We start from the raw sequence: 17,698 nt of genomic DNA on the forward strand, positions 1-17,698 counted from the left end.
CTGCCGGCTTCATCTCTTTCTCCTCAGTGGAGTGGTTGGATCGGAGGAGTGGTTCTCAGACTCTGTGCGCATTAGAGTCCCTGAGAGTTTGCTGGCACCCGACTGCTGGACCCCACCCCAGAGTTTCTGGCTCAGAAGGCGTTGGGGTGGGGAGAGCTAATAATCTGCACCTCTCACAAGTTTCCAGGTGATGCCACTGTTGCTGGTCAGAGGACTGCTTTTTCAGGACCAGTAGGTTAAATAATTTCTCTGAAGTTCTGTGATTCTGTACCTGATTTTCCGTGGTTTTGAGGGGTAGCACCTATTCTTTGATGTCTGCAACATTATGTCATTTAAAGATTGCTCTCTGGCAAATGGAATTTTAAAAGGTTGAAATGGGTTAAATTTTTTGTATGTTCTTATTTGTTGTTCTCGGAAGACCTCGTTTTTGACTGGACTCAGACTCAGAGGTAGAAGCTGTCAGAGAGGACAGTCTTCTGTCTTGGCAGTCTGTTCCTGGCGTTTTCCTTTGGCCTCCTTCATTCTCTTTGCCAGAAGTTGAGCATGTTCTGCAGCCTCTTCCTTGTTTTTCTTCATGTGTTGTTCAGAGCAGCAAGCCGGCGTCCATGTTACAGGACATGTGGAGTAACAAGACGCTGAATCTTGGGTGCTTTGGTCCTAGGTTTCTTACCATCTTGGTTCAGGGGTCTTCTCACAACATATTGGTGGCCATCAGCTTTATAGAGAGTGAGACACTTGTGGCTTCTGCACAGTAGCGTCAGTGAGACCAGGAGTATTTTTCTCCCCTTTTATTACCATGGCCACGTTGAGAACACTGAGCTTGGCGTCCACAACGCAGCCCTGAACAGATCTGCGCTTCCTCCATCCTCCTTGGTCTACAGCAGAAATGCCCCTTACTCAGCAGCTGGTGGACGTGGGTCAAGACACCCTCCCGTGGCGAAACCTTGTTTGTTGTTCCCGCCACTGATTTGAACCACGTACCCCTTCCATTCTCCACCCAGAGTGTGAGCAGTAGCTTCTGTGGCCACACACATCTTGTGAGAGGTACGGAGTTTGTGGCAGCCAGTGGCTGGGAAAGAGTTGTTCAGCTTCATCCTGAAGCAGCCGACCATTTGCAAGGCGCCACTGTAAAGAGCAGGTTAGTTCATTTTATTCTGGGAGTTCTTCAGAATTCTAGGTATTTTGCAAAAACTTGCGTCTGTTAAAAAAACTCAGACTGCATAGTCTTACCCGATACTAAGTAGATTCTCCAGTTAAAATACATTGAGTATTTCCAGTGTTATTAAATGACAAAACTGGTTGCTGCTCCTTCAACCTAAATGTAGTGTCAAACCTAATCACGTACATGTACAGCTGCAGGGTATGATGGGGGTACATTATGTAATTGTATGGGCTTGCTAAGTACAACAGTTATGAGGAGGTCCGTGGTCGACTCTGATAGCGTTAACCCGATGTCCTCTGACGAGAGCTGCCTGCCAGAGTCCTGGCTGCAGGACGGAGGTGCCCATCACGGGGGTGAAGAGCAAGTGAGGGCACAGCCATCCCCTATTTGGAGGACTTTGGGGAACAGCGGAGGCTCTGCAGCTTCTAAATGAAGAGGCTCCAGGGCTGGAATTCAATGGGAAGGAGGTGGAGATTCCAAGAGATGTCTTAAAGCCACGCTGTTCTTACTCAGAGTGTATGTTTGGGGGGACCTGCGGGGAGAGGTGCATGGAGAGCCCAAGGCATTCTAACGGGGTGCTCTGGAAGCGTTCCAGATTAAAATAGACTCCCAGGTGCCAAGCACCAGGTGGACTCAAGGTTTGAGGTGAGTTGAAGAGAGGTTCGACGTTACATTCTAATATGAGTGATTTTAGTGGAGAAAAAGAATAAGATTTTTTGGGGGGATAATCTCATCTGAGACAAGGAAAATAAAAAAGAAGAAATGGGTGAGAAGTAGGAAATGGGAGGGTAAAAATGACATTTTAAATTTTTAAACGTTCCAAAGCTTTTTGTGTACGTTAACGCTTAGACTAGTTACAGCACAGACTTCTTTGTTAGAAAATAGAATTTTCCTCTTCATTGTTGCCGAATACTTCAAAATATCGGATACTGCTCTTGGAGCAAAATCAAATGCCTCTCCAAAGTTAGGCCCAGGATTCACACACAGTTTATCCTTTTAGATTGCTTCATGATCGTTAACTAGTTTAAATGAAATTTCTGGAAGGCACATGCAGTGCTTATTACTGGGTGCGTTCTGTGGATTAGAAAACATGACTTGTGTAGCACAGGCCCCGAAGCTGGGCTGAAGCCAAGAGATGTCACTGCTTTTTACATCTACTAGTCGTACCGTTAACTTAAAATCCTCTGTTTCCTAACTGCTTTTATAAAATGGTTCACCCTTAAATCTTAGAGTTGGTTTGGCATCCATACATTTGATTTGAAACTACGTTTCATAGATATGGCCTTGGATTTTGAGCTCCTGTTTATGTCTTTGAAAAGTATTGATACTACAGGTGATTTGCTACACACATCTGCAGCCCACCCTCTTTCCCTCCCTCCCTTTCTTCCTGTCTTCCTTCCTTTCTTTCCCTCACCTGAGGACGTGCTTATTGGTTTTAGAGAGAAGGGAAAGGAGGCTGAGAGAGAGGGAGAGAAACATGGACCAGTTGCCTCTCGTCTGGACTGAACCTGCAACCTAGGTATGTGCTGTGACTGGGAATTGAACCTGTGACATTGTGGTCTACATGTACAACACTGCAATCAATTGAGCCACACTGGCCAGGGCTGCAATCATGTCTTGACTCAAATATCTGTGACATAATCTTTGGAACTAAACCATGAAGCTGTTTCGAATTCTTTAGACCCGGCGGTTTGAAGCTGGGGTTGGCCGTCTGTGTGACGGGAGTGCTGGGGATGACCCATGGGCCAATTTCCACCGGGAAGCCAGAGGGAGGGGGTTTCTGTGTGAGCCCTGCTCCCGTCTTTCTCGAAGTTTCCCCCCACCCTCCCTCGGGACCTTTTAAGGCCTATTGTGCTTTAGAGAGTTAAGACACTTTTCCGAGATGTGGTGGTACTAGCACTTGACACCGTCTTTGTCGTCCTGTGTCTCCTGGGGGTCCTTTCTTCCAGCCTCTGATGTTTCTGTTCCCCTTACAGCTGGGCTTCTGGCGGGCCCAACCTCCCTGCGGATTTCCTTACGTCGGTCCTGCCTCCTCATTTGCTGCTTCCTTTCCCGTCAGAAGCCCTCTGTGCTGCGGCTGACCTTCGGTTTGAAGGGAAGAGCACGAGGTAGAAGGGTGTTTGTGATGATGATTGGCGGAGGTCTGCTGTTCTGGATGCGGTGCTTTACGTGCTGCCCACTGGATTCCAGTTCCCACTTCCCACTGGATTCCACTTCCCGCTAGCTGCCGAATCGTGGGAGAGTGTCCCAGTCTGTGTGCGTCTCTAAAGGAGGTTAATGCATTTCTGGCCCTAAAGCGCTACAATGGAGTTTGTTCACGTTGAGATACGATTGTAAGTCTTGACCAGGAGTGCTCTAGTTTTTTGAAGGGTACCTGTTAAGCAACACCAGACTCAGTGTGGAGTGCTGCTTGAACCCCGAGATCAGGAGATCCAGGACTCCTTACTTAGACTGTTGGTGGGGTGGCTGGCCTGCTTTTCCCTTCCTTGAGGAGTTTGGGGTGGGTCTCAGGGGCACTTTTCTCCATTCTGGTGCTGTCTTCGTCAGGAGACCCCAGGTCGAACCCGAGCACTCCACTTTGTTGACCCCGTATTTGGAAGATGCCGCTGCTTCTCATCTCCGGGAGGGGGCAGCTGGGCTGCGAAAGCGTCCTTTTCTGGATGGTGTTTACACAACTAGGGGAGTTTCTGGGGAGTGCCTGATACTTTTGTTTGTTCTTAAACAACTCACAAAAACTGCTACCTCAGATCTTTCTCTTGCAGAATTGTACACAGCCTGTGACCTTGAGTGCTTGCTTCCTCTTTCTAGGGGAAATTTCGTTAGTGCTGAGTCTTGTTGTAATGCCCATAACTACACCAAGCTTCTTATCTGTTTCTTGTCAAGGTCATTGACGATTGTTTTACTTTGTGTGTTTATATTGATGTAAGAGGCATTCATTGCACATAATGTCCATTTTCTAAAAATACATAATTTTTTGTTTATGTTTCCAGAAAGATTACATATTTTTTCATCGTTTTCTACTTTTTAGCTTTTCAAAATTGTAGAAAATACCTACTTTTTATAAGCTCCGATATCTGTTTTCTGTTTTCTGCCTTTTAGTTTGCAAAAGGTTATGGAGCTTGCTGTGTTTATAGGCTTCTCCTATTTTCATGGCAAAAGATACCAAAATCCTCCTCTGCTTGATTTTTAAAGGGTTCGGAATTAAGATTCCTTCTGCTACTGATCTGATTCTTCTGAAAAGGTACACAGGAGTTTGCTCTTTGTCATAGATCTTTAGCAGTTTGGAACAAGGTTTTTACACAGTAAATGAATCAACGCCCCATTTAGTCAATTCATGTGAGCTGTAGAATGAAGATCCTTTGAGATTCTAAACAATAGAAATATCCCAACGACAGATTCGCTTTAGAAAGATTTTTTTAAATGATTATCCATGTGATTATCCATGTAATAGCTAAAGAGCATTTGCTCGTGCGTGGAGGATGTGGTGGTGGAGCGATGTCCTGGGCTCGTTCTGTGTCCGGTGGCCTCCAGCCCTCAATGAAGGAGGGGCCCGCTGTGCTGGAGCAGCGGCACCTGGTGAGTCCGGCTGGAAATGTCCGCTTCTGACTGTATTTTGTTGTTGATTTTGGAGAGGACCAGTTTGAAAGCACTGAGTTGCAATTTTATAACTATACATATCACTTGCTAACACATCTTTTTGGATCACTGTGCTCTTCTGGAGTTAAGAGGTCCAAGTTCTGGGAAGGTGACTCATCAGGGACATACCAGGTCCTGGACATGCCAGGTGGACAGTCCAGTGTGTTGGAATCGTAGCGTTTTCTGTGTTAACTTTTCACACGTGGGACGCCTCCTAATTCTCGACATGGAGTCTAGGAACGGGCACAAGCGAACATGTTCTGTCCGGGCAGACTTTCTGTCCAAAACTGAACAAAAGAAAACAAACCAAAAAAGCACTTACCGTGTCTGGAGTCCATCTGAACAGTTTGCGGGGTGCTGGCACACCGAGCCCCTGGGGTACCGATGAGGATTCTTGGCCATTCCCCTCCTGCTGGCTTATTCTCTTTCCTTTCTGCCGTCTTTACTCTCTCAACTTCCTTACATTTTGGGTTTTTTGTTTCTCCTGTTCTCCTTTGGCTTTCCCCCCCATTCCTGGTGTGGATAGCCTCGTCACATTCTGTGGTTACTACAGGCATCTTTTTAGCCTAACTAGTGGCAGACCAGAGCGAAAGACAAGTTTTAGAACTCTGACATTTAAGGTTATTGTCGTCTGTAAAATTCCGTGCTCAGGCAAACCCTTTCTAAAGAGTTGAATGAATTTACGAAGCACATTACGTGTTGGGTGGAAAAGATACGTGAAATGTAAAACTTCCCACACTCTTTGGGATATTTGAATAGACATTCAAATTGGTTTCAGATTGAAGTTTACATTTTGTGCAGAAGGCCATTCTTCCAGAATTTAGGTAATAGTAATTCTGTAGATAATGAATTCCTGGATTCTTTCTTACATGTTTGATAAACATATGTGTTGTTTCGGTTAAAATAATGCCTTTAAACTGCTTAAACTTTAACAAAGTTTGGTATAAAAATGGGACGGCATCACATTTATTTTAAATATACAACTATTACTCATGTTGTTATCAAGGATCAGAATATATTATAGCTCGAAGAGGCTTCAGAGCTGGTTTAATTCAGTCTGAGTTTATAGATGAGACAGTTGACATAATGTTACACGCCCGGTTGATGGCATCATTGACCACAAGCAGTTCTTTCACTTTCCTACCCACTCTGCTTTTTTTGGACAGAAGGTTAAATTTGTGAAATCGAGAGGTAAAATGGGCAGAGAAGCCTGACAAATGTACGTGAATTCTAAACCTTGCTTGACCTCTTCAGTTACGAAGCGTCGGACTAGGTGTTGAACCTCTCCGAGCTCAGTTTGGGACGGCTGAAGTCGGGTCCCTTCCGGGTCTGTGGCTTGTTCCCAGGAGAGGAAATTGACCCAGACAAGGATTCCTCCTATTGTGCCTTCGTGCAGTTTCAGTTTGTGTCTATTTCAAGCTAGATACTGTTCCTACGTTTTTAAGTAGGTGTCCTTTGTATTTTTTGTTAGTGAATCAACTTTTCCGAAGTGTGGTGGTGTTCCTAGACACAGGCGGTCGTCGACGTGGCAGTTGCCCCTGTGTTCTGACGTCTCTAGCTCTGTCTCGACCAACAAAAGTTAACGCCTTCAGAGGCAGGTCCCCCAGCTTCACGCCGGTGGACAGGTCCTACAGAGGAACATTCCCCAGACAGGTAATTGGCAGGTGCTCTTTCCAAATGGTTTACAGTTTTCGTGTGAGAGAGAGTCATGTCACATAAATAAAACTTCAGAGACTTTGGCTATTCTGACTTTGAGAGTGGCTTTATTTGGGGTTGTGAAACAGGTTTTTCCATCCTCAGTAGGGTATTCTGTCACCGTTTGTGTCAGAGGGAAGACAGTTGTGAACAGTGTGCAAGGACAGGAGAGATGAGATGAGTGCAGAGTCGGGGGAGCACGCCGCAAAGACAGCAGGTGCTCTTCTAAGCCGTAACCAAGCTTGGGGGCCTGCCCCCGTTGCTCAGAAGTAGTTCTCATGCCCTTCTTTGTTAAAAAAAAAAAGCCTACTCTTAAAAAAATTGAGCACCTATCATGTGCATCGCAATTAGCCGGAAATGACAAAAGAGTTACTCATCAAGAGTTTCCCTTTGGGTAGTTTCCAGCACATAGGCCATGAAACAATGAGATGCAGAAATGTCTGAGGACCCCCAGGAGTGGTCTGGACGAGGACAGGGAAGGGGTGAGGACCCCCGGGCCCCTGGGAGCCAGGACGGGAGCAGCCTGCAGGACCAGCAGTTAAGAATAGGGAAAGAGCTCATTTTAATTTTCTTTTGGGAGAGTGCAGGGGATGCGGTTGGGCTATGTTAGGACATGGGCTTCGGAGTGGGGAAGTGACCATTGTATGTTTTAAGGTAGCAAATGAGGGGACCCTGTGAAGTACCAGAGCCTTTTTATCCCATCTTTTTATTTGGAAAATTTCAATCTTTAGAAAAATGAACACCTCTATGCCCTTCTTCTGGATTAATTGGTTAACATTTTGCTGCACTTGCCCACACGCTCTGTGCGCGTGTGTTTCGAATCAGATGTGGTGTGTGTATTTGTAGCTCGCTCTTAGCCCCTTGCATATGAGTTGCAGGAACCATGACGTTGTGCCTTTAAGTACTTGCTAAAGAGAATTTTCCTCAGTATAACCACAATACAGTTTCTGGTATCTGTGCTACAGGTCAAAATATAGAAAATAATTAAATTTGGGAGTTGAATGTGTACTTATTTTTCTTTTTAAAAATCAAACTTGTCTGGCACTGTGTATTGAATGAATTGATGGGACAGGAGACTAGAGCACATGCTGAAGTCATCTATAGTCGTAAAAATAGAAAGAGGAAGTTTGCGAATATTCTGGTGTGCTATATTCTTAAAGATATAATCTTTAGTAAGGACAAGGCATAGAAAAGTATAAAAGAGAGAATTTGTAAAGAGTTGCATGAAAATTTATAAACAGCTGTTACGCATCTATATCTGTATCTACATGTGGATAAATAAAAAATGAACTAACATGTTATGCCTTCCAGAGAAGCGGGTAGGCGTTGGGAGGACAGGGGGACTTTTCCCTGAATACTGTTTCTTAACCTTTTGACTTTTGAACTATGTGAATTATTTATTCAAAAATAAACAGTAGGCCCTGGCTGGGTAGCTTAGTTGGTTAGAGCATCATCCTCATGCACCAAGGTTGTGGGTTCGATCTCCAGTCAGGGCACCTACAAGAATCCTAAGTAATGCATGAGTAAGTGGAACAACAAATTGCTGTATGTGTCTGTCTCTGTCCCCTCCCCTGCCTCCTCCGTCCCTGCTTCTCTCTCTCTCAAATCAATATAAATAAATAGAAAATAAGCAAGCATAGGCTTGACACCATTATTAGCTCTGTAGCACACAGGATACTTCTCTTCACAAGGAAATTTGGAAAGTGGGACCTGAAGCAAAGAAGTGGAGGAAGATTTTTGTCTCTTTGGTTTTGGATGTCACGATGTAAGATTTTTTTTGCAGGAGCTGCCAATGGGGAGAGGAGGGACTTGATGGGGGTCTGATGTCCAGGAAGGCTGGGATTTCACTGAGAAAAGCCGAAAGGAAGATGGTGTAGAACACTGTATGGTCCTTTTGGAGTAAAGGATAATTTTTTTTCCTTCTCTACAAATGAGAAACAAGAATAGAATTTTGTAGTTTGTTTCAGTGGGAAAGTACAGAAGATGGCAAATGGGACTGAGAATTTACATTTTGCATATATTCATTCATACTACCTTTGATGATAAAAGATAAGGACATTTAAAAAGTTGCTAAGTGAAAATGAACATTTAAGAATAATGTTTGGCCATTTGACATTTTCGAAAAGATAGATTCTTGGATATTATGTAAAAAATTATATGAAAATTAAAAGAAAACCTTATTGACTAAACACTAGTGTTTTTATTTGATAGCAGTTTGACTATTTTGTGATAGTTTTTATATAATTATATGGCGAACTTGTGATATTTATGCTTAAAAGTTACTTTGCAGTGTTTTGAAATATGGTGTTTGAAAGGTTAAAATTAATTTTGGCATTAACTCAGCCCCACAGTTTACTTCCTGTTTTCATATGATTAACACAAAGTTATCGATTGGTACTTAGTGCCTTTTCTCTCGAAGGCCAGTGTTTATTAATCAGTGAGTGCTGACTTGCTCCTGGTGTCCATTAGGTGTCCTGGGGTTAATGGAGACATATGGTCTGCCCTTGACAGATGCTTCTGGAAAGTTAACATTTCAGCAGTGGTACTTAAATTCCTGTCGGGGAGGGAAGCCACTGGTTGCTCAGGCCGGCCTTCAAGAGCAGAGGAACTGCTGCACTGTTTGATCAGGCGTCTAGGGTGGGGCTTCGCAGGTGAAGAAATTTGATTTTATCAGCTCATTCAGAGGCAATGGGGACTGTGAGCCGGAGTGAAGCTAACCAAGCTCCGCAAGTTTACAGGAGATTAAATATCCTAGTGTGTTAACTTACAGTGGCAGGTGTACTGTGGCCAGCTTGTTGGAAGGAGAAACTGGAGATAGTAACTTGACTTGGTGAACATAGAAATAAGGTGGGAAGAACTGGACATTTTCAGTGGATATTCCCATCAAGATACAGGAATTTAATAGAGAACATTTTTCACCCTAGGGCTGGTCTGCTTAAAAACCTGGTGCCTAAAATCAGATCATCTTTACTAGAGTGTGGTGCTGGTAAACATGATGAATTCTTCTCTAGCTCCCGTTGTAATCCATTATCAAAGGCCCCGCCCCGTTCCCTATGCTACGGTGCAAGACAGAAATAATAGTAACAATAATAATGAGTGTTTACCAGGTGTTAGGCACTTGACTAAGATGCTTTTATTATTCTGCAAATCCCACAGTGACCCTAGGGAATAGACACTGTTACCATTCCCCCTTTAAGGGGAAGAAAATCAAAGCTAGGAAGGCTTAGGGCTTGGAGTCCAAATTCAGAGCCAAGTAGCTTGACCGTAGGGAAGTTAATGATCTTATCCACATGCAACAGAATTTCTTTTGTAGAATTTTGGTTTCTTTCCAGTTGTGTTTTCCTTAGGATATAACATGGTCATTTTGAGTTACCTTACCTCTCAAATGAACACTTGAGAAATGTTTTTAAAGTATGTTAAACTCTAACTCTGAAGGTAGTTTTTTTTTAAAGATTATTGATCTTATCTATTTCATAATTCTCAATAATTTTACTTACAGGATTCCATTAAAAATTAAAAAGTTGCAGAGAACCTGAGAATAATGCAAAGAACATTTATTTTTATTAACATTTCCCATTTACTTTATCATCTGTGCATATTTTTTTGCTGATTATATTTATGATGTATATATGTATATACTTTTTCTGAATCATTTAAAAATGTTACATATATATTATGGCCCTTTACCCCTAAATATGTCAGTGTATATTTCCTAATAGGGATATTTGCTTACATAATAGTTACTACTTCATGAATTTATGTTCTTAAAACACTTTCACCTAATACGGTATCTCGACCACAGTTTTGTCACTTGGGCTAAGAAGGTCCTTCATGACAGTCCTTTTTTCTTACGGTATGAAGTCCAGTCTAGGGTTATATCTCACATTTAGTTGTCACATCTGTTTAATATCCTTTAACCTGGAATATTCCCACCATTTTTCTTTGCTTTTTATCACATTGACATTTTGGAAGATGAGACTACCTGGCCTTGTTATTAGTATTAGAACGTTTCTCATTTTGTGTTTGGTGTTTTTACGTTGTTAGATTCACATTGTACATTCCTGGCCAGAGCTTATTTTCCCCCCACCTAATTTATGAAGTTTATTCTTCTTCTACAATAAGGTTTATTCTTTTCCTAAAATTAGAAAGTTAACACCGACACAACAATATTATCTACATATAGACCTTAGTCACATTCTGTCAGTTGTTCCCAAAATGTGTTTCCAGTATGAGAATCCTGGATGACATGTTACATGTGTTCTCCTTTTATCTGTGACAATTTTTTGGTCTTTAGGTTTCACGGCACTGACATTTGGGAAGAGTGAGTGAGCAAATTATTTCTAGAATGCCTTCAATTTTGGCTTGTTCGATGTTTCCTCACAGTTAGATTCCGGCTTTGCTTCTTTGGCAAAAGTGTTACACAAGGGGCATTGTGTTCCCAGGGCATTGTATTCAGATGTACGTGAGGTCTGCTGGTCCAGTCCTGTTGCTGGTGATGTTAACTTTGGTCACTCGGCTGAGGCCTGGTCTGCCAGGTCTGTCCAGGGGGGTTACTCTCTCCTCCCTTTCAGACAGTGTATCTTGTGGAGCGATGTTTCTAGTTAACGCCCTGTTGTTCCTCAAACTTCTCCTGGAAGGCCTTAGAATCCAAGGGCGGTTCCTGCCCGAATCGGCTATTCTTATGATTTCCTGATGGCAATGTAAAGTTCCATCACCCCCTCTTCATTTTTTTGTTGGTTTTCTTCCACAAAGAGGACTGTTCCCTCATTTCTCATTTATTTACATCAGTGTAGATGCATGGATTCTTATTTTTAAAATTATTTTATTATCATTATTTATTTTTGATGTTTGGATGGCCCTGGATTTGGCCAGTGGGAGCCCCTTCAAGCTGGCCACAATGTCCTTCTGAGACATCTACACTTTCTGGCACGGAGCGGTCCTCTGTGCTTTCCTGGCCTTGGCCCCAGAAGCAGCCCTTTCTCCAAGGAGGTCTCTGTGAGAGCGCCTGTTTCCCTGTGGCCTAACCAGGAGGGACTTGTCATGCTGTTTGATTTTTGTCAGTCTGGTAGGTGAGAAATAGCTCTCTGTGTAGTTTCAATTCGTATTTCTTTTATGAGTGCAATAGAACATCTTTTCATATGTTTAAGGGAGAGATGTGTGTGACTGTACATGTGTGCATGTTCATCTCCTCTGCCCATGTTTCTGTCAATTTATTACTCTCTATTTCCTCAATTTTAGTTCTTTATATATTACGGATTTTAGCCCTTTATCTGCCACATGAGACAAATATTCTCTCGCATTTTATTTATTGTTTTTTTTGCTAATGATTTTCTTTTTGCCATGTAAAAAAATGTTGCTAGAAATTTTACATAATCATCCCTGGCCTCGTTGCTGGTTGGTTGGAGCATTATCCCGTACACCAGAAGGTTGCGGGGTTGGTTACCAGTCAGGGCATATACCTCGGTTGTGGATTTGATCTTGGTTGGGGCATGTGCGGGTGGCAGAGAAAATAAAATTACGTAATCTAATTATGTAAAAGTTTTACATAATCAATTACGTGTTTTTATTCTTACTGATTTTGATTTGGCATGTCTTTCCTTACATCAAGGTTGCAAAAGAACTCACCGTGTTTTCTCTCTAGTGCTTTTGTGACTTCATTGATTTACATTTAGGTAATTTGGCATCTATTCTTGTGTGTGGTGTAAAGTATAGATCTCGTTTTCTCTTTTTTGAAATGGCTAATCAGTTATCTTAGCTGTTCATCAAAAAGTCCATTTTACCCCAGTGGTTTTTAGATGCTGCCTTTTTCACGTATGTATTGAAGTCCCATCTGGAGTTGAGTCTGTTTTTGAACTTGCTGTATAACTCCACTGGTTTGTCTACTGTGGGTCAGTAGCACGCTTTTCATTATCGAGGCTTTGAAGTTTAATTTAATGTCTGGAAGGACTAGTCCTCCTCTCTAGCCCTTAGTGTTTTTTTCCGGTTGTGTGTGCATGTGTATTTTTAATAGGAGGTTCAGTGTCAATGGTCTAGGATTATTATGGGGATTGCATTGAATTTATACACCTTTTGATGTTGACTTGTTCTGCACCAAAATAAGAAATGTCCTTCTAGTTGTTAAAGTGTTTTTTTGTGCCTTTTCAGGAATGTTTTAAAGTTTTTCTCAGGTGGGTTTTACACAGTTAATTATTTTCTTTGTGGAATTTTCTTTGTTTTTTTCTTTTGGCTTTAAAAAAAAACCTCACTCAAGGAAGGATATGTTTATTGATTTCAGAGAGAGAGAGTGAAAGGGAGAGAGCCATCAACATGAGAGAAAAATATCGATTAGTTGACTCTGTATGCATCCAGGGATTGAACTCAAAACCTAGGTATGTGCCCTGACCCAGGATTGAACCTGTAACCTTTTGATGTACAGGATGACGCTCCAAGCAACTGAGCCGCCTGGCCAGGGCAAAACTTGCTTTTTAAATTTAATATAGCATAGAGATCCAAACAGGTCAGTACCTGCAGACTTAGTGCATTTTAACAAATGGATCCATGGCAGTCCATTGTATCCCAATGTAATTTTTCCTCTGTTGATGTATTTCACATAGCTTCTGATTTATCCCTGTTACAAACTGTGCAGTGCATCCTTGGGCCTGTGGTTTTGCTCCCTGGTATCACTGCATGTGTAGAACAGATTCCTGGAGATGGAACTGCTTACTCGTAGACCGTGTGTATATTTTTTTGTGATATATTCCACCAAATTGTCCCCTCAAACTGACACTTTTAAAATCAGTAAACTTTATTATATGTGTTCATGGTTAAAAGACATTCAAAACTTTTTTTGAAAGAAGCCTCACAAAAGTTAATTCTAAATAAAAAGTGTATATCTCTTTGTTCATTAATCTAGGGAATATAATGATATCAAACCCATGATTTGTAGTTTACATTACTTAAATATAGTTTTAGAAATCAGGTAGATGTTTCTTTACGGGTATTAAAAAGTAGAAAAATTGCTTTAGTAAATAGGCTTTGAATTTAGACTAAAAGAAAGCGTTGAGTTTATTTCAGTGGGCAGAAGCGAGAAGGACATGTCCTGTGAGATGAGGCGGGATTTTGTCATGTCACGGGGGCTCAGTGGACTCGCTGGCCTGAAACTGAGGCAGTGTCTCTGTTTTCAAAGGTAAAGTGAGGGCAGTTAGTGGGAGACCTTGAGTTCCTTAAAAGTGTGGACTTGACCTACTCAGCTGCAGAGAGCCCTTCTGAATCAATAACCTATTGCCATGTAACAAATTACCCTCAAAGTTAGGGCTTAGAATCCCAACAGACATTTATTATCTCTACTGGTTTCTGTGGGGCAGGGATTTGGGTGCAGGCAGGGCTGTTGCCACATTCTGTGCCTTAGAAGCGAGCCAGTGAGTTCAGTCCACATTCAAGGGGAAGGGGGCTGGGTTCCTCCCTGAAAGAAGAGAAGTGTCAGAGAATCCGGGAACATACTTTAGAGCTACCACACTTTTCTGAAGAAGAGGAGCAACGGTATGAAGAGGAAAAAGCCATGGTATCTAGGAGAAGGGTAAACTGGTAGCAGTGTCGAAGATGGACTGAAGACAGGGAGAGATGGGAGGTAGATCCCAGTGAAGTAATCGAGCGGTAGAGTAATGATGCAGTCGGCTGAGGGAGGTGGGAGAGGGATGGGTAGGACACAGGAGTGCAGCAGGATGAGAGAGAGGAAAATCAGAGTAAAAAAAGTAGTCTCGAGCCATCCAGATCTGAAGAACAATCAGGCATGTACTAACTGGAAAGAGAAACCAGTTTTGAGGGGACAAGGGTGCTCATTTGGTTTTAGACATTTAAGGGGAAATTCCCAACCAGTTGAAACTATAGAACCTCAGTTCATGCTGAAATGTCTACCCAAAGAGGGAGAAGTTCACATTTGTCCTTCCAAAGTGATGGCTGAGTTCTTCAAGGGATGGGTATGGAGAGAGCCCAGAGCTCGGAGGACTGCGCCTTTGGGGAGGCCGAGATCTGGGGGCTGATTAGGGGCAGGAGCTAGCTCTGCAGCCTTGAGCAGGCGGAGAGCCAGTGGGGTTCCTGTCGGGAGCAGAGAAGGCGGAGTGACCAGGAGCTTCAGCTGTTCACAGAATCCAAAGAGAATGATGCTTGAGACCAGTGCATTTGCCTGTAAGATTATTAGAGGTGACAGCAGTTTTAAGTCGAGTAGAACAATTTTGGAAATTGGATTATAACGTTTAATTTGATGATTCACTTTCTAAAAAGCGCTGGAGGTGGGAGGATGAGTGGCTGGCCTGCCTTTCATCACTCCGACTTGGAGAGCTCAAACCCATCTCTTCCTTTCAGCACCACCCAGCCTACCTGGAATGGCGCAGCAACTCAGCTCTGGGATGGAGGGATGGAGGAGGACGTTACTGCTTGTTTTCTGGGAATCTTTTAACTGTAAGTGAAACACTTACTCGATCAGTTTTTCTCCTTCGCTTTGAACTACTCTTACCTGTGCCCTCCCCCTCCCCCTCTGTTTCCCTCCCTTTTTCCCATTAGTGTAACTTTAAGATCAGATGCCAGGTAAGGGATCACCTATTTTCTTTCTCCCTTTTCTCCTAATTTTAAGCACAGTTGTATTATTTATATGCTTTGTTAATTGAACTTGTAGAGATGCAATTAATACATAGTAAATGTTAAGTAGTAACTGACAAATGTAAATACTGAATCGAAAGATGATACTGGATTTTATGTTCTGTAACTATACATGTATTTAATCCATTTTCAAATTAGAAAAATAATTGTCAATAATATATAGCAAAACCAGGAAAATACTTCAGAAATTACTTCATGTGATGTAGTATATTTCAAGATTTCTATTAGGGTTTGAGATTACATGGACCAGGGTAATTATGTAGTAAAACAGTAACAAAGCCAAAAATGAAATACTGAATTTTCTTCACTTCATGGATGATGTTGATTTTTCTTTTCCGATAGGGTTATTTTCTTCCAAGATAAAAACTTTGGGTCCCCCGAAGACTTACAGGCTAAATCACAGTAACAGTAATACCTGTGGTTTCAAATTAAAGGGTAGACTTTATCCTGTGAAAAAAGAACTTTCACAAATTCTTTTTAGCACAGAGAGATATGCTTGTTCTTGGTGACATCACCGTTGAGTGAACAGGGTAACTGACTCGGCCTGGTTCTGCAGCATCCATGGCAGGTGAGCGCAGGAAGAGCAGGCAGGGGTCAGAGGACAGTGAGCAGGGATCGGACGTGTGAGGCAAGCCAGGGGACTGCGGTGTGGATAGCATGGAACGTGAGTGAAGGGGGCGTGATGGGAGGGGCACGGACTCCACACATGCCGGCACAGACATGGGTGTTCTTACATGTGGTCGTGGTCAGTGGGTGTCAGGGGACAGAAAAAAGGGAGTGAGAAGGGAGTGTTTCAGGTGATCAATCACAGGCTGTGTGGTTTGTTTTCACAATTTGAGATCTGGATATATTTGCTACAAGTCATGGTATCATGTGATATCAGGTAGGTGTTATATCAGATAGATATTTATTATATAATGTCATGACTCTTACTGCTTGTATGGGGCATCTGACAGAAACTTAATGTGGTTCATTGGTATAGTTGGCACTCACTTCGGGTGCCATCAGGCCCAGGAGACCCCTCCAGGGGCCTTTTCCTATTCTCAGTGCCCCACGCTTGCTGCATTAATGGTCTCCCCCATGCCTCTCTGTCTCCAGAATGTCCTGGGATAACTCTGTCATTGGGCTTCTGCAGCACATTGCATGAACATCTGTTCGTGAGCTTGTTTTCTCTACTAGACTGGACTCTTTAGTAGGAGGGGTCAAGTCTTACTCATCTGGGTATCGCACATCCAATAAATGTTAGTTAAATAAACAGATGACTGATTTTCCCACACATTGTAGTAGACACGCTCACCACAGTCCATCGGTGTGGCAGAGAACTCACCGAGCTTTGATGGTTCAGAGATCTGGGATGAGAGAGAGATCACTGGAGACTCGGAAGAATCTGGGGGCGCTGAAAACGAGCAAGGACAGATCCTGGTCTTGAGGTGTTCCACTGGGTAGGTTTCATTGACGTCTGGGGAGCAAGAGACGAGTGAGTGGGATGCTGTGTGGTGAGCGTTGCCGCAGAGGCCTCGTGTACAGACTGCCCGGGAAACATGTCATTAATTTGGCCGGGGGAGGTCTGGCATTTGAGTTGAGGCTTGGAGAGGATGTAGTTGCTCATCATGTGGAGAAGAAGAAGGAGCAAATACCAAGCTGTAGAAGTGTGAGGATCATTTTTTGAGAAGCCGAGAAGCTCATGAGAGCAGTGGGGAAATGAGATCAGATGGAGCCCTGTGCTGTAAAATGCCGGTAGCGGGTCATTGCCGCTGTGGCCACGAGGAACTTCTGGGGGTTTTAACATCAGAGGAATGGCGCAGGTTCACATTTTAGTTTTTATTTATTTAAAACATCTTATATATTGGTTTTTAGGGAAAGGGAGGGAGAGAAACATGTATCGGTTGCCTCTTGCACGACCCTAACCAGGGGCCTGCCCTACAACCGAGGCATGTGCCCTGACCGGGAATCAGACTGGCAGTGCCCTTTCTGTTTGTTGAACAGTGCCCAACCCACTGAGCCACACCAGTCAGGGCCAGGTTCACACTTTTGTAAAATGCCTGACAGCAGCATGAAAATTGGGCTGGAGGGGAAAAACAAAAGAGAGAATAGACTAGTTAGGAGGCTTGTGCAATAGTCCAAATGAATGAGATGGAGGGTCTGGATTGAGGCATTGACGCATAGATGTGGAAGAGAAGACAGTGGAGAATATGATTTTGGGAGGTAGAATTTGTGGAATTTAGTGCCTGGAGCGATAAAGATCAGTTGTGAGAGAAATGGGAAAATAGGAAACTGTTGTAGATTTTACCTCTGGCTAGGGGAGTATGGAGGAAGCCTTGGGTTTGGCCTGGATATTTGGGAATGGGGTATCCCAATGGTGATAAGCAGCAGATAGTTGGAAATGTGACTGAAGTTGAGGAGTGAAAGATACAGAGTACGCAGTCACACAGCGAGTGAGTGATGTTGCAGAAATGAGAGCTAGCTGGGCAGTGTCAGAGGGCTGAGCCGTGGACTCCAGACTCTTCAACACTTGAAGGGCGTAGTCAGGAAGAGGCTGTCTGAGAACAGATTCAGAAAGGGAAGTAGTGA

The 17,698-nt window shown here is 43.1% G+C and overlaps 1 long non-coding RNA gene and 1 pseudogene across 1 annotated transcript in view; one reads left to right on the forward strand and one right to left on the reverse strand.

Moving 5' to 3' along the window:
• Positions 1 to 379: 379 nt before the first annotated feature.
• On the reverse strand, positions 380 to 1,094 carry LOC119064266 (40S ribosomal protein S6-like; annotated as a pseudogene).
• Positions 1,095 to 1,149: 55 nt separating this feature from the next.
• Positions 1,150 to 17,698, forward strand: part of LOC119064267 (uncharacterized) — a 143,228-nt gene continuing 126,679 nt past the window's right edge. Inside the window, exons 1-2 of the long non-coding RNA XR_008390073.1 lie at positions 1,150 to 6,451; positions 14,834 to 14,929. This is a non-coding gene — a long non-coding RNA (uncharacterized LOC119064267). The remainder of the gene's footprint in view (positions 6,452 to 14,833; positions 14,930 to 17,698) is intronic.

This window comes from Artibeus jamaicensis, unplaced genomic scaffold (assembly GCF_021234435.1).
Source record: "Artibeus jamaicensis isolate MK-2021 breed Jamaican fruit bat unplaced genomic scaffold, CSHL_Jam_final scaffold_3307, whole genome shotgun sequence".
Classification (NCBI taxonomy): domain Eukaryota; kingdom Metazoa; phylum Chordata; class Mammalia; order Chiroptera; family Phyllostomidae; genus Artibeus; species Artibeus jamaicensis.